General features: G+C 44.9%; 1 protein-coding gene across 2 annotated transcripts in view; it reads left to right on the forward strand.

Moving 5' to 3' along the window:
• The first annotated feature begins 11,865 nt into the window (after nt 1–11,865).
• NGEF (neuronal guanine nucleotide exchange factor) overlaps nt 11,866–12,713 on the forward strand; it is a 105,014-nt gene continuing 104,166 nt past the window's right edge. For both annotated transcript variants that reach the window (XM_046644989.1, XM_046644988.1), the window contains exon 1: nt 11,866–12,001. The gene's annotated coding sequence lies outside the window, so the exon portion shown is untranslated. The remainder of the gene's footprint in view (nt 12,002–12,713) is intronic.

Raw genomic sequence — 12,713 nt, forward strand, 5'->3', positions numbered from 1 at the left:
TGCCAGGGCCAGCTGGGTGAGCAAGGCAACTCTCTTGACCTCTTGGGACCTCAGTTTCCTCCTCTGAAAAATGGGAACAAAAATATTATGGTAGACCCCAAGCTTTGTGAGAGCAGACAGCATCACTCATCTGCTACTCCAACCCAGCATCAAGAGCATTTCCGATACATCATTGGTGCTCCATCAGTATTCATCAATTGAATGAATGGATGATGTTGCCTTTCCAGGCAGGGCAGATGACCTGGGGATTGCAAGAGAAAACCCATCTAAATCTCTTAACACAGCATCTGGCACGTGGCAGAGACGCAGTAGATGCTAGTACCTGGTAAGGTACTTTTCTTCTGTACCCACCACAACCACTCTAAGGTTCCTTGAGCCGTGAGCTCATCCCCAGGAGAAAGAGTCATTTGCTGCACAGGACCAGAAAATATAACCCACCTCACCCCAGTCCACTGCCAGACAGCATGTGTGAGGCTGCAGAAGCTGGGAAAATCAAAAGGCAGCCCAGTTCAGGTCAAAGTGCACTTCTTGTCTTAGTCTGGAACCAGGGGGTTAAGGGAGGTCCTCTTCATTTGGATCTCTTCCCTCCATTGGACAAAGTCCTTTCACAGCATCTTCAGCTCTCGACAGTTCCCATGCCTCAAGTACACACACACCTTGGCACCTGTTTCCTGGGAGGTCAGCTCCGCTTTGCTGTCCCCGCCCCCCCATCAGAGTCACCCTGGATGGCCAATTCTGGGCCCCTTGTACCTGCTGTGGTCTAGCCCTCTCACCAGTTCTCAGAGAGAAAGTCACAGCCTGACCTCAGGATTTATCTTTGAAAACCCCACCCAAAGGCCAACCCATGTGAACACCCCAATAAACCCAGACCCCCAGCCGTGACTCACGCCCACGGGAGGTCTGGGAATCACCTGGAAGTTGATGCCTTCACAACCTTGTTGTTCTCCAGCTAATTCACTGGGCCACAGAAGAGGGATGTTAAAAGTGAGTGAAGTGTGGGGGTAAGAGATCACCAAAGAAACTGTGACACATCCATAAAACGGAACGTTAGGCAGCCGATTAATTAAAATCCTGTTTTAAAGACTAGATAAGGCTGGGACAGTGTGAAGTATGAAAAGTAGGATAGAAGATGGCAGATAAAGTAAGATCTCACTTCTACAAATGTGTATCTTATGTACTCAAAAGTCGGTATTAAAAAAATAAACAAAAATTACATCCAAATATATATTGTTCTGCTCCCAAAACTTAGCACAGTGTCTGGAACAAAATAGCTACCCAGTAAATATCTACTAAATGTAGAATGAATAAATAAATATTACCAGTAATAAATTTTAACTAGTGGGATTATAAGTGATGTTTATTTACCTCCTTGCACTCTTCCAGGTATATATGAATATTATTATTTTAAAAAGACATTATTTAAAAAATAATGGTAAGTAATATAATGAAAGGCTTGAACGTGTGGCTTATTATTGCCTATTTAACTCCATCCGAGCCACATCATCGAGTGGGGAAATATGGTTTCAAAAGGGCCTAAAGAGCTTCTAAAAATGGGCTTGACTGAGCAGACAAATTTAACTTACATTTGACTCCAAAGGATCAATTGATTAAGTGTTCAAAAATATTCATCGAACACATCCTATGTAGCCAGCACCATGCTAAGCTGGGGAGGAGATGGAGAGAAAGACCACGGATGAGGTCCCAGGGCTCTCCATGCTTATTACTGATGTGGGAGAAAAAAGACCAACATACAAGGAACGGAGGCCAGTGAAGGCAGGGACCCAGTAACGGGGGCAGAGTGAGGTGGTGACAGTGATTTAGGGCAAGGGCACGTGGTGAGAACAGGTGCAGTCAGGAAGACTTCCTGGAGGAAGGTGTATGACCTGGGCTAGGCCGGGAAAAAAAGTAAAATGTACAAAGCAGAGACAGAACATTCTAGCAAGAAAGCACAGGGCCTGGCACATAGTGAGTGCTCAGTTTGAGTCAGAGGAGGTGAGGAAAGAAGCAGAGAGGTGAACCCACATGGACGGGACAGTGCCTGGCTTGCCAGGATAATTATTCCTTTGAAAGTAACCTATTTTCTCTCTGATGGCTTTCATGATTTTTCTTTATCTTTGGTGTTCTGCAATTCCACTATGGAACGTCCAAGTTGAATTCACTTTTTTGGGGGGTGGGGGATGATTAGCCCTGAGCTAACTGCTGCCAATCCTCCTCTTTTTGCTCAGGAAGACTGGCCCTGAGCTAACATCCATGCCCACCTTCCTCTACTTTATATGTGGGATGCCTACCACAGCATGGCATGCCAAGTGGTGCCATGTCCACACTCGGGATCTGAACCAGCGAACCCAGGGCCGCCAAGAAGCGGAATGTGCGAGCTTTACCGCTGCGCCACCGGGCCGGTCCCTGAATTCACTTTTATTTACCTTGCCTAGGACTCACCCTGCTTTTGCAAACTCAGAATTCGTGCCTTTCTTCAGTTCTGAAAATTTCTCAGTCATTACTTCTTTGAATGTTGCTTCTCCTCCACTTTCTATTCTCTCCTTCAGAACAGCTTATTAAATGCATATTGGGTTTTCTTGATTTGTTCTCCAAATGTCTTTGACTTATTTTTCACAGTGTCCATCTCTTTGCTTCCTGGTGCTTCTTTCTGGGTGATTTTCTCAGATATATCCTCCAAATCACTAAATCTAGAATTGTGACTAGCTAATCTTTTTTTAATGCAATATTTTTATTTATGCAATTTCTACTTAGTTCTTCTTTGAATCTACTTTTATAAAAATTAATTTCCTCAACACTAAAAAGAAATGAGCTATGAAGCTATGAAAAGACATGGAGGAAACTTACATGCTTATTACTAAGTGCAAGAAGCCAGTCTGAAAAGGCTACAAACTGTATGTTTCCAATTACTTGACATTCTGGAAAAGGCAGAACTATAGAGACAGTAAAAAGATCAGTGGTTGCCAGGGGTGAAGGAGTAAGAAGGGAGAGATGAGTAGATGAAGCACAGAGGGTTTTAGGGCAGTGAAAATACTCTGTACGGTACCATAATGGTGGATACATGTCATTATACATTTGTCCAAACCCATAGCATGTACAACATCAAGAGTGAACCGTAATGTAAACTATGGACTTGGGGTGATTATTATGTGTCAATGTAGCTTCATCAGTTGTAATAAATGCACCAGTCTGCTGGATGATGTTAATAATTGGGGAGGCTCTGCATGTGTAGGGTCAGGGGGTATATGGGAAATCTCTGTACCTTCCCTTCAGTTTGGCTGCAAACCTAAAACCCCTCTAAAGAAATGAAGTCTTAATTTAAAAAAATAATTGCCTATTCTTGTTTTATAGATTTTCCTTCATCTCTTTAAGCACCTTAAACATACTTATTTTTTCTTTAGTCTCTCTTTATATTATTCCATTGTTTCTATTTCCTCATGTGTCAACTCTCCCATTTTTGTGGGATGCTTTTCTTCATATCAGACTTCCTCAAATGTTTTATAATTTGTCATGATCATGTTTTAATAATTTATATTCATTTATGTTCTTCCTATTAATCTCCTTCAAATGTTTTATAATTTGTGTGTGTGAGCTCATCTTCAGTGGGAATTATCTTTTGGGGGTAGTGGGGAAGGTGTTCCCACTAGCACCCCAGATTGTGGATGCCACCCCATAGTTGTCTCTACCTAAGTCTTAAAGGCTCACGGTTTCTCAACTTTTTTCCTCAGATTATATCTTAGAGTTTCTGTACTCCATGAGCGGCAAAAGCTTGGATCCCATGTGCAAACCCAGCTCGTTCTCCATTTTCTTGTAGGTGTTTCTATTTCTGTCCATGGTCTAGGACATTTTTTTACTTCTGAGTCATAATCCTTCTTCAAACTTCTGTTGTATTTACGTTCAAAGCTTCAATTTTTGTTCCCCCACAGCTGTTAATTTAAAATAAACACATACCCAAGGTATGTGTGTAAGGGTCCCTAAAGAACTAGCTCACCAGGGTGGATAAAGAATTGCCTAAGAATCACCTATTCATGTACGGCACCTGGAGATTTATTTGTCTTACTTTTGAGATCAAATGCATATTTATATTACACATATATGATATATCATATATATATATATATATATATATATATATATATATATATATACTCAACATTCTCTGTGTTCAGGAAAATTCACCCAACCTTCGGCAAGCTATTTAACGTCTATATGTCTGGCTTCCTCATCATAAGACTGTAGTGATGATTAAACAAGTTAATTCATGGAAAGTGCTTAGAACTGAGACAGGCCCAGAGGTGGTCAAGAAATGTTATGCTAATTATTCAGGTTCTGCTCGGTTCTTTTTCTTGACCAGTCCTAGTCCATCCCTTTTATATATTCCAAATATACGTTTTAAATAACCACAATGATTTTTTTTAACTTCAGACATTTAAATTCCTCTCCTCTCGCCACTCCCAACAGCAAACTCAATGCAGGAAGTTGTTAGATAACCTGAAAAAGAAATTCTTTTATAATGAATTAAACTTATTATTCTTGAATATCCAATTCCTGCCCATGCGCAATTATAACAATCAGTTTCAAACAATTGATTTACAATTATTAAGTCTATTAATGATCTATCAAAAATTATCACCTGGAAAACATCAGAAAAGCTTCTGGTCAAGGGCATCTCAGGCCTTCAAAGGGATTTCCCAGGGTCTTAGTCCATTTGGGCAGCCATAATAAAATACCATAGACTCAGGGTCTTATAAGCAACAGAAATTTCTTTCTCACACAGAAATCATGGTCTGCAGGCCAGATGTGGCCCTCTGAGGGTATTGCTTTGAACTGCATGCACAGTGTTTGGGGGAGTTCTGGCAACATTTAAACAAAAAATACAGATTTTTACCTTAAAAAAAATTGGAAAATGGGGCAACCCTGAGCCCACATTCCCTGATGTCAAGTATTGGCTAGACGGGGGCAGCAGCTGCCCTTCAGATGGGGCACCGGCTCCTCACAGTCCCCACCAGACCACTTTCTTTCTGATGACTCTGCCTTCTTCACCCTGGGTTAGGTCCTTTGTTTCAGATCTTTAAAAACGGGTAATATTTCTCTCCCAGCAGTTGGTTTTTACTGGTTTCGGGCCACTGCTCACCGTTTTTAGTAACTCTCTCGACCTGGCCTTGTGCTCTCACTCGGGAGCACACACTGATATACACTCCCATCTGTCCCTGGGGAGCTCTTCTTTCTATTGCTGGCAATTCCTTACCTGGGGTGGGACCTACCTGAGCTGACGCTCCCACCTGACTCCACCCCCCCATTCCTGATTGGCCGGTGCCTGACCCTACCTTCCCGCCCTGAGAGCCATGTGTTTGCCTCGGTTTCTTCAGGCTGTGGGGGCCAGGTCCCCTGGTGGGAAGACCATTAACAACCCCATTTTACTCTAGATGTAAGAGCTTTAATCTGTAATAAAGGTGGCACTTCATCCTCAAAAAAAAAAGAAGAAAGAAACTTCTTTCTCACAGTTCTGGAGGCGAAGTCCAAGATCAAGGTGCCAGCAGATTTGGTGTCTGATGAGAGCCCGCTTCCTGGTCCACTGGAAGGCTCCGCCCTCATGACCGAATCACTTCCCACAGGCCCCACCTCCTAACATCAATGCTTTGGGGGTTAATTTTCAACATAAGAATTTTGAGGGGGCATAAGCATTCACTCTACGGCACTCAGTATTATCCAAGAAGATTCCTGCAGCAGAACAGCAAACGGTCATTAAAAAGAACGAAGGATTTTTAAAAGGGCTGAATTGGAAAACAACCAAGACAATAGATAGAGAACGGTACATGCTGTGGTCCTGCTTAAGTAAAACAAAAGGTATGGGGCGGGGGGGGGGGGGGGGGAGAGAGAGAGAGAGAGAGAGAGAGAGAGAGTCTGTATAGATAGAACATTCCTGGAAGAGCACTCATGAGATGTTCACAGAGGTTATGTAAAATGTTTTTGAGTGAGAAAGTGACAAGATCACGACTGTGTTGGCAGGTTCACATGGCAGAGGGAGTGGGATGTAGCAGCAAGGACTGGAAGCAACTGGGAGAGACTGAAGCCAGGGACCTGTTTCAAGGACATTGTGCTGGTCCCAGTAAGAGAGACTGAGGGCCTATGCTGAAGCAGTAAGATGGAGGGGAGAAGAAAGGAAATTAGCCTCACTTTTGAGGTGCTGTCAATGGTACCCAGGGCCTGGCACAGCATCTACATCTATTAGATGCTCAACAAATGTGCCAAATGGATGGTCTCCCATGCGAAAGACTTACACTTCGAGCTCCCCAAGAATCCGCTGGGCACCTCAAGACGCCAATCCCAAGACCCCATCACCCTCTTCTCAGAGTTCACTCCCCCAGCCCTTGGGCCCTAGGGAGCAGGGTGAGGAGATGGGGCCACAGGAAGATGAGGCCAGGGCCATGTTTCCCTTGTGTCCCTTCTCGGCCTGCCTACCCAGAGCGTGGAACCAGTTCCTGCTCTGCCCCACCGCCCTCGCTCCACCAGGCACCCTACCAACAGGCTGCTTTCCTGCAGGCACAGCCCTGAGCTGGGCTCTGTGCATATGAGGCAGGAGAGGGGTGTCTAGAAAAAGCTGTGGGCCCTGCTCCCCATAGAAGCTAAGAGGAGACAGGAAAATTACTAATGAGAAAGGGGGAAAGACAGCCTAGAACATCAGATGCAGGAATGCATCACATCATGGCGTTTTGGTCAATAACGGACCTCATGAACAACTGTGGTCTCATAAGATTATAATGGAGCTGAAAAATCCCTACTGCCTAGTGACGTCATAGCAGTCCTACCGTTGTAGCCCAATACGTTACTCACGTGTTTGTGGTGATGCTGGTGTAAACAAACCTAGGGCTCTGCCAGTCATATAAAAGTACAGTACATACAATTACACTCAGTTACACACACAATACTTGATAATGATAATAACGACTATGTTACTGGTGTATGTATTTACTATACTATACTTTTTACTGTTATTTTAGAGTGTACACTTTCTACTTATTAAAAAAAAGTTAACTGTAAAACAGTAGGTCATGTTACACCAGAAGCAGCCTCATACATCTTGTGTTTACCGCGTCTCTTGATTACACTATTTTCTCTTGTGCTTGATTTAATCTCCTGTTGTTTTGTTCATGATGGCCCCTAAGCATACAGAATCCACTGCTAATGTTGCCACTAAGAGGCCACATTGAATGATTGACCTGGAAATGAAATTAAAAGTGACTGAGGACTATGAAGGTGGAAAAGCAGTGGTGGTTGTTGCTCGCCAGTCAGGCGTGCCCCATTCCATCCTAGCTACAATCTTGAAGAACAAGAACAAAGGGACGGAAGCTGTTAAAGGGTCCGCTTCATTGAAGGCAACAAGACTAGCAAAAAGTAGAAAAGGGCCTGTGGCAGACGTGGAGAAACTTCTAATGACCAAGACTGAAGACCACACACAGGTGTCCCTCTCAGCACCATGAGGATCATGGCCACAGCAAAAAGTTGGTTTGCGATGTTGAAAGAAAAGGCTGCCCCCGCCTATGATGTTGAGTTTACTGCTAGCTCTGGGTGGTTTATGTGATTCCAGAGTCATTATTCATCACACCATGTGAAAGTGAAGGGTGAGTCTTCGAGCGCTGATGTGGAGGCAGCTGAAGAATTGTTGGAAACTCTAGATAAGCTGATGGTGGAGGAAAATTACTGTCAGAGCAAATATTCAATATGCATAGAACCTCCCTTTTCTGGAAATGGATGCCTGAAAGGACTTTCATCCATAAGGAGGCCAAGTCAATGTGGGTTTCAAGGCTTTTGAGGACAGGATAACTCTCCCGCTTGGGGGTAATGTTGCAGGCGACAAATTGACACCCTTTGTGATCTGGCACAGTGAGAACCCCAGGGCCTTCAAGCATAGCAAGAGGCACACATTGTCAGTGTATTAAAGGGGCAATAAGAAGTCATGGATGACTCAGCTCCTCTTCCAAGGTGCCCTCCTGAATTGCTGTGCCCGCAAAATGAAGTACTGCTTCAAGAATAACGTAGCTTTCAAGATTTAGCTTATTGTTGATAATGCTCCCAGACATCCTCCTTTTATTGGTGATCATCTGAATATCAAAGCGGCATTTCTCCCTCCAAACACCACTTCTTTGATCCAACCAATGGATTGAGGTGTTATAAAAACTTCTAAGGCCTGCTACCGCCTGAGGAGGACCTTTGCCCAGGCTATTGCCACAAATAAGGAAGACACTGATGCAATTACGGAAAGATTACAACATCTGTCACCACATCAGGAACCTTGCTTGGGCTTGTAGTGATGTCACCAAGGAGTGTATGGATGGCATCTGGAAGAAGATACTCAAGAGGCTCATCATGACTTCAAATGACCTGCCAAGGATGTAGAGGTTGCAAAAGTCAACAAGGCTGAGGTTGAGATGGCAGACACCTTCAACCCGGGTGTGGACGAGGATGACATTGAGGAGCCCCTAGAGGGGGTTCCTGAGGAATTTACTAATGAGGACTTGTTGGAACTGGAACAGGAATGCACAGCTGAAGAAGAGGCAACTGCAGGAGAAGAAAAATAAGAACCCCCAAGAAAATTCACAGTGGAGGGTTTAGCAGAAGCTTCTGCAGACCTCAACAAGCTCCTTAAAAAGCTTGAAAACATGGACCCCCAACCCCGAAAGGTTATCATCAATAGAGAGGAATGTTCATGGTGCATTATCTGCTTATAAGCAACTCTGTGATGAAAAAAAGAAACCAAGCAAACCACCATGGACATATTTCTGAAAAGAGTGACACTTCCTCATGAATAGCCTCAGGCAGGTCCTTCAGGAGGTATTCCAGAAGAAGCCCTTGTCATCATAGGAGATGACAGCTCCATGCGTGTCATTGCTCCTGAAGACCTTCCAGTGGGACGAGATGTGGAGTGGAAGACAGTGATACTGATGATCCTGACCCTGTGCAGGCCTAGGTTAATGCGTGTGTGTGTCTTTGTTTTTTTTTAAAGATTTTATTTTTCCTTTTTTTCTCCCAAAGCCCCCCGGTACATAGTTGTATATTTTTAGTTGTAGCTCCTTCTAGTTGTGGCATGTGGGACGCCGCCTCAGCATGGCTGGACGAGTGGTGCCATGTCTGCGCCCAGGAATCGAACCGACGAAACACTGGGCCGCCTGCAGCAGAGCGCGTGAACTTAACCACTCGGCCACGGGGCAGGCCCCTGTGTATCTTTGTTTTTAACAAAAAAGTTTAAAAGGTAAAAAGCAAAAATATTTAAAAATAGAAAAAAGCTTATAGAATAAGGATACAAAGATAAAATATTCTTGTATAGCTGCAATATGTTTGTGTTTTAAGCTAAGTGTCATTACAAAAGAGTCAAAAAGCTAAAAAAGTTTATAAGGTAAGAAAGTTACAATAAGCTAAAGTTAATTTATTACTGAAGAAAGAAAAATATTTTTTATAAATTTAGCCTCACCAGTGCAGTGTTTGTAAAGCCGACGGTAGTTACAGCAGTGTCCTTGCCCTCACATTTACGCACCGCTCGCTCACCGACTCACCCAGAGCAGCTTCCAGTCCTGTAGCCTCCTCGTGGTAAGTGCCCTATACACTGTAGCATTTTTTCTCTTTTATACTGCATTTTTACTGTACCTTTTCTTTGTTTAGATACACAAATACTTACCACTGTGTTGCAGTTGCCTACAGTATTCAGTACTGTAACATGCTGTACAGGTTTGTAGCCCAGGAGCAATAGGCTGAACCATGTACCTTAGGTGTGTAGTAGGCTATACCATCTAGGTTGTGTAAGTGCACTCTGTGATGTTTGCACAACGACGAAGTTGCCTAATGACGCGCTTCTCAGAACGTATCCCCGTCGTTGAGTGATGCGTGAACAATGTAACCCTGTACACAAACACACACTCACACATGCATGTGCGTGCACAGGCTACCATAACCCTTTGCACTTAGGAGGTGCTTGAAATAGGTTTTATAAATAAGTGAGATGATGAAAAGAGAGTGAGCAGGAGGATAAGGAATCTCAGAAATGTGGCATATGAGGACCAGTTAAAGGAAAGAGAACTGACGCCCCTGAAAAATAGAACATTCAGTAGACACCTCCCCAAACCCCACATCTGTGAAAGCTTTATTGAGAGCCTTTGATGGTGAGGAACCATGTGGGGAAGAGGGAATAATTGAATTTATTCAAGTATCTTCTGAGCCTAATGTGGGGTCTGGCTTATAGTGTCCTGATCAAATATATGTTGAATGAATGAAGGGATGGATAGATGGATGGATAGATGATGGATGGATGGAAGGATGGATGGACGGATGGGTGGAAGGATGGATGGATGGATGATGGATGGATGGATAGATGGATGGATGGATGGATGATGGATGGATGATGGATGGATGGATGGATGATGGATGGATGATGGATGGATGATGGATGGATGATGGATGGATGGATGGATGGATGATGGATGGATGATGGATGGATGCATAAGAGACTGTTCCTATCTGGCTTTCAGAGGCAGAACTGAAACCAATGTTTTATGGCAATCAGATGGCTGTGGTAGACAGCTTTCAAAAGTAGCCCTCACTGATCCCTAGCTCCTGGTATTCTCACCTTTGTGCAATCCCCTACCTTTGAGTGTAGGCTGTACCTGATGACTCCCTCCTAATGAGTAGAATACTGCAAAGTGATGGGACGTTACTTCCGTGAGTAGATTACGGAAGATGGGGACTTCCATCTTCCTGGAGTATCTCTGTTGCACACATTGGTGACAAGCTGTCATAGTGGAGAGGCCCACGGAGTGACCTTGGACCAACAGTCAGCAAGGGGCTGAGGCCCTCAGTCCAACAGCCTACAGGAACTGCCTGCTACCAACAACCTCGTCCGCGTGGAAGGAGCTCCTTCTCCGTGGGGCTCTGAGGTAGGATCCCAGCCCCGCCGGCATCTTGATTGCAGCCCGTGAGAGACCCTGAGCAGAGAATCCAGTTAAGCCGTGCCCAGATTCCTAACTCACAGAACTATGAGACAACAAATGTGGGTTGTTTTGAGCCACTGTGTTTTGGGCTAATCTGTTGCCAGCAATAGATAGCTAATACAATGGCTGATTTGAATTTAACATAAAAATGGACATTCTGGCAATTAAACCTGGAAAATGATGGTAGTGGTTAAGAGGCCAGGTTTTGGTACCAACTGGCCTGTTTTTGAATCCTGGATCCCCAACTTACTAGCTGTGTGGCTTTGGGCAAGATGATCAACTTCTCTGAGCCTCTGTTTCTGCATCTTTAAAATGGGCATAATTCTGTGCTCATAGAGATAACACAAGGATTACATGAAGCGATTATGTAAAGTACTAGGCACAGTGCCTGTCACTGAATGGAAGGTAGCTGTTAGCAGTAATGATAATAATAGAAATAATAGAGGAGCAATTCCGTCCCAAAGCAGCGAGGGTCCCGTAGCAGGAAGTGATCAGGCTGAGGCCAGGTGGCCACGTGCAGGAAGTGAATGGAACCCTAGAGGACCCCAAGGGCCTTCCCGAGCCTCAGATTTGAGTGCTATGTGGCTGCCTGGCCATTACCAAGGGCAGGAGGATCCGGTGTGCTGAGGGGCCATCTGGGTTACCTTAAACCAGGGTGCAGTGCGCTCTTCCCAGCCTACCGTGGCTAGCACCCTCCCCTTCTACACGACCTCTGGGTCAGGTCTGTGGCCACCTACCTGGCTGGCCCCATGGAGCCCAGGAAGGTAAACACCCAGCCAGGAAGTGACTGTCACGGGCATGGGGCCAGCACCAGGCAGAGGCGGGTCTGAAGGTCAGAAACGCTTCCCAGGGAGCCTTTTCCAGGAGAGGACACAGCGTTTGGCGGCGGGCTCCCTGGGACAGAGCAGAAGGTGTGCAAATCTTGCTGGGGACACACTGGCCTCCTCTGAGGCCCCGGACGGGACAGCGGACAGGAGAGGAAGGGCCGTTGAGGGGCCCCACCCCCAGGAGCTCCTCTGTGGCAGGTGAGCAAATGGTTTCGGTATTTTTTTAATGAAATGAGATGAAGCAAGAGATGGAATGGAGGTTGCAGCCAGGGGAGGATTGGAAAGACCCCAGGCAGGTGTGTGAAGGGAAAAGAGACCACCATTCATTGAGAAAGAGCTCCAAGAGAGAAGACAGCCGCCGATTTCACTGGCAAGATAGAGTCTAGTCTTGCCTTCCACACTTTCCCCGCTGGGACTCAGTTTCACCATCTGTGAATTGGGGTAAGGATTCCTTCTGGGCTCCTCTCCTGTGATGGCTATGGGGGCAAGTGAGATAACAAACAGGGCTGGCTAGATAATTTGCAGGCCCCCATGCTAAATGAATATTTGGGGTCCTTTGTGCAAAAATTATTAAGAATTTCAAGAGTTAAGAATTTTAAGGGGCCAGCCCCGTGGCTGAGTGGTTAAATTTGCACGCTCCGCTTCAGCAGCCTGGGGTTTCACCAGTTTGGATCCTGGGCACAGACATGGCATCGCTCATCAGGCCATGCTGAGGTAGCGTCTCACATAACACAACCAGAAGGACTCACAACTAGAATATACAACTATGTACTGGGGGGCTTTGGGGAGAAGAGGGAAAAAAAACCGAAGATGTTAGCTCAAGAGCCACTCTTTAAAAAAAACCCAGAATTTAAAAATAATTAAGAAAGACAACAGCAGAGGTTTAAACCAAGTGAGAGCCTGTATGACT

The sequence above is a fragment of the Equus quagga genome, chromosome 17 (assembly GCF_021613505.1).
Source record: "Equus quagga isolate Etosha38 chromosome 17, UCLA_HA_Equagga_1.0, whole genome shotgun sequence".
Taxonomy (NCBI): domain Eukaryota; kingdom Metazoa; phylum Chordata; class Mammalia; order Perissodactyla; family Equidae; genus Equus; species Equus quagga.